Raw genomic sequence first — 5168 nt, forward strand, 5'->3', positions numbered from 1 at the left:
CCTACCTTATGTCAAAACGACCGGCTCGGAAAGATATTTCCAATGGTCTAAGCCTTGACCCAATCAGAGGAGCAGAAGTAGAAGGAAAGTCTGTTGAAGCCAACTGCAGCTGAAGAGGCCTTTTTGGACTGAAAGAATTGGGTTTTGGGCCTGATTCTCTGGCCCAAAACATGGCTCCAAGCCCATGCACGATTTTTGGATCTGAATGTATAAAAACAAAAGCTTAGCTCTTTGTTAATGGTAGAAAATTAGGTAAAGAATGGTAGCTAGTTAGACCTAAATTAATATATAGAATTCTAGATCTAGTTTTATTAATGAAATTAAGTTTTAGTTCCATTTTCAATTCTTGTTTTAGATTAAATCTTTGAATCATTGTTCTTGATTGATTTAGATAAATAAACTAGTTATTTTATCAATTTCAAATTGTGTATTTCAATCTATTAGATCTGTTTTAATTATTGTTGGTTACCATTTCTTAGTTGTTAATTAGATTTTAATCATTATTGTTTAAGTAAGTAAATTTCAATTTCTTACATTATGTTTAGTTTAGATTCAATGGGAAATGTTAGTTTGATGACTCAAGGCTAAAACCTCCATTAGAGGGGTTGATGAAACCTTGATGAAAACTTAGTGGTTAGTATAGAATTGGTTGTAGAATCTATTCCACTCTAGAAGTTTTGTTTAGCCATGAGAATGGGTAGACGACCTCACATGCTAGTTAGTATTCGGTAGAAATGCCCACGAACACTAGGGATTAGAACTCGAAATTCTGCCGCGGAGAACGTGAGAATTGAGATACAACATTCTACGCTAGGTTGTTAAGTTGGATTCGAGGTGGATTCAATTCCCCTCTAATTTCTTTATCTAGATTCAAACAATCGTATTTCCATAGCATTCGTAGTTAAAAGTCAAGTAATCAAATTCAGTAAGTATCGTAGTAATCACCTTCGTAAAGCTCTCATTGACTTAAAAACGACTAATTAGATTAGAAAACAATCCATGCTAGAGCACTAGGAGTGGAACGAATTTGTTACTCCACTCTATTTCGATAGAATTGAGAGTTGAAACTTTGATAAAATAGACACATAATTAGATTAGTTTTACTTGCGTTTGTAAGTTTCATCGCTTTATTTCGTAGGTAAAACTATTCATTTTATGTTTTATCAATGGGTGACACTATTGGATAAAATGGGATTTGCTCGAGCAATGGCAGCAACATGGAAAGATGAGATTGAATGGGTGCAGACGAAGTCAGCTCGTAAAGGGCCCAAACAAGATACGCTAAGATTAGTCTTTAACGGCTTCATCTACTGGATATGGAGAACCCGGAATGAAAGAATATTTGAAAGCAAACAAAGTTACTATCAAACGGTGGTGCACAGTGTAATGGCAGATGTGAGGACGAAGCTACAGGTGATGGAAATTAGAATGGAAGATGGGCCCGAAATGCAGCAATTTAAAGATATTTGGAATGTGGGGGTCCAAATGAAACAGAAACAACAAAAGGACTGCAAGTGGGAAAGAGCAAAAGCAGGCATTCTAAATTTGAATACTGATGGAAGTTTGCAAGGGATACTAGGAGGATGGGCTGCGGTAATGCGAGATGAACATGGGCAGGTCATAGCAGGTAGCAAAGGGAGGTCAAACAAGCATTCTATCGCCTTAATTGAACTGCAAGGAGTGGAACATGGGCTGAGAATGGCTATATCTCATGGGATTAACAAGATCAGGGTGCAAACTGACTCGACTAATGTGTTAGATTTATTCAAGAACAAGGGGCACCCATGGCAAGCTAAAAAGATGATGAGGAGCATAGAACAGATGAGAAGCCAGCTAGAAGTTTTTTCTATTATTCATACTTATCGTGAAGCAAACAAACTGGCAGATGCATTAGTTAGTAATATACCAACTGTTAGTTATATAGAGTTAGTGCCCAGTTCGTTTTCAGAGGATGTAAAGAAAATTATTTATAAGGATGCAGTAGGGAAAACTTATATGAGATTGTAACAAGCTATGATTAGATTATTTTATATTAATGAAAACGGGTAGGGGACCTCTCTAACAACCCCGCTTTCCCATAAAAAAAAAATGGCGGTGGGGAAGGAAAGTCGCGATCTGTTTTAGTTTAGAAGATGGAGACGTACATGCGTGGCGACGTGGGTACGAGATTGGGCCCAAGCCCAATTCGATTTTTTGAAATTTGTCAGATTTTCGCACAACTTCAAACTAAAATTGCCGCTTCGTTACCAGTCTGATTTTTGCGAATGAACTATGGAAATAATCAGGAGAGAATTTCCAATCCAATGATCCATAAAACACTATTCCAACCGTAGGTGACATATAAGAAGATGGAAAATGCCTCAAAGTGCGTGCGTGACGTAAGTTATGCGAACGAATGAAATCTAAGTTCATAGATAATGTCAACCCGAATCAAAATACAATTAAACGGCCTAAGCAACACAAATGGAAAGTTGAACAATCAAGGACGGAAAAACGAACACCCCACCCCCAAACAAATTTTTAACAACAAAGTTTAGAAAATTTGTTTTAAAAGTGGGTCTTTTAAAGTCAGATTCCCGAGACTTCCTACATTACTATTTTTATGATTTAGAAATTTATTTTTATTTTTATTTTAACTTTTTTTTTATGAAAAAGATATAATAGAGAAAAACAAGAAAGCAATAAATGCCTAATTCACACCATAGAGGAACATGACTCAAAAACCGAGAAAACATGCAAGAGTGGAAAACGTGAATTAGGTTAAACGTGGACTTAGGATCCAGTAATTACAGACACACACTCCATAGAGAGGGCCCGATTACCTGAATGGTGCACTTACCAATATATAGAAATGAAAGAAAGTACACCAACCAACAAAGATCAGTCCTCATAGACAGGGTCCTATAACATGACTTCCTCCACATTAGAGGACAATAACTCATGAAAATGTTTTAATCAATGGCCATTGACTTGAAAGGTACTATTGACCTTGGGATTTACAAAGGTGATTGCCCCGTAAGGGGTGACTTCAGTAACCAGAAAAGGACCGGACCAACGGATTTCCAAAGATCATAAGAATTGCTACGGATTTCTTCAAGCTCATTCAATTGCAACTTGCGCTTGACACTCGCCTCATCAAAAATGAAGTTAAGGCTTTTTATAACCCACATAGCATGGTGCTCCAATTCAACGGGCAAATGACAAGGTTTCCCAAATACAAGTTTAAAGGGAGACATACCTATAGGAGTTTTGAAAGCAGTTCTATACGCCCATAAGGCATCAGATAGACACTTCGATCAGTCTTTCCTATCAGGAATTACAGTTGTTTCTAAGATGTTTTTGATTTTCCTATTAGAAACTTCTACTTGTCCGCTAGTTTGTGGATGATACGGAGTTGCTACTTTATGTGTAACTCCATACTTTTTCACTAGAGATGCAACAACTCTGTTGCAAAAATGTGTTCCACCATCACTAATGATGGCTTTATGAATGCCAATTCGACAGAAGATGTACTCCTTAACAAAAAACACAACTGTCTTATGGTCATTGCTACGGCAAGCCATGACCTCTATCCATTTAGACACATAGTCCACGACAACTAGAATATAATTGAAATCGTGGGAAACAGGAAGGGACCCATGAAATCAATGCCCTATACGTCAAAAATTTCTACCACCATGATTGGATTTAATGGCATCATATTACGCTTCGTGATTCGCCCAAGTTGTTGGCAATGAACACACGTCTTGCAATGCACTTGGGCATCTTTAAAAAGAGTAGGCTAATAAAAACCAAATTGAAGAATTTTAGCAGCTGTTTTCATACCACTAAAATGGCCACCATACTCTTTGTCATGGCAGAATGAGAGACCTCATTATACTCCCACTGGGGAATAGAACGACGAATAATCTAATCCGCACAATACTTAAAAAGGTAGGGCTCATCCCAGTAGTATAGCTTAACTTTAGCCAAGAACTTCTTACGTTCATTTCTTGACCAATCAGCAGGAATAGTATTAGACGCTAAATAATTCTCAATGTCAGCATACCATGGTGCATAAAAAATAGCATACAGATGCTCATAAGGAAAAGAGTCAGGTATGGACTCAGAATCACTATCATCGTCATTTGTAAGTCTAGATAAGTGGTTGGCAACTACATTTTTGTCCTTTATTTCTAATGTGAACTCTTGCAGAAGAAGAATCCATCAGATTAATCTCTGCTTAGCATCCTTCTTTGTGAGAAGGTACCTAAGGGCTGCGTGGTCCATGTAAACTAGAGTTTTAGAACCAACCAAATAAGGACGAAACTTATCTAAAGCATAAACGACAGCTAAGAATTCTTTTTCAGTAGTTGTATAATTTTTTTGAGCATCGTTTAAAGTTTTACTAGCATAATAAACAACAGTGGATTTATTATCTAGTTTCTGACCCAAGACAGCACCAACAACATAATCACTAGCATCACACATGAGTTGGAAAGCTTTAGACCAATCGGGAGGCTGTATAATGGGTGCAGAGGTTAAGGCGGCTTTTAAAGTTTCAAAAGCCTGTTTATAGTTAAAATTAAAATCAAAGATGACATCCTTTAAAAGCAGATTAGTTAATGGCCTAGCTATTTTTGAAAAATCTTTGGTAAAGCACCTATAAAAACCTGCATGGCCTAGAAAGGCTCTAATATCACGGACAGTCCGTGGTATAAGTAGAGTCGCTATCTTATCTAGTTTGGCCTTATCTACTTCGATGCCATCACTAGATACAATGTGACCTAGCACGATTCCCTTTTTCACCATGAAATGACAATTTTCCCAATTCAAAACCAAACTATTCTCTTCACACCGTGTCAAAACCTTAGACAGGTTAGACATGCAGTCAGTGAAAGAGTCTCCATAGATAGAAAAATCATCCATGAATACTTGCATAAAATGCTCTACCATGTCACTAAATATATGAAGCATACACTGCTGGAAGGTACCAGGAGCATTACAAAGGCCAAAAGGCATTCGTTTATAGGCGTATGTTCCAAAAGAACATGTGAAGGTAGTCTTTTCTTGGTCATCAATATCAATAATAATTTGGAAATAGCCAGAGTAGCCATCCAAAAAATAGTAAAAAGCATGACCACCTAGACGTTCTAGCATATGATCTATAAAGGGTAAAGGAAAATGAT

Source organism: Coptis chinensis, chromosome 4 (genome assembly GCF_015680905.1).
Source record: "Coptis chinensis isolate HL-2020 chromosome 4, ASM1568090v1, whole genome shotgun sequence".
NCBI classification, from domain to species: Eukaryota; Viridiplantae; Streptophyta; class Magnoliopsida; order Ranunculales; family Ranunculaceae; genus Coptis; species Coptis chinensis.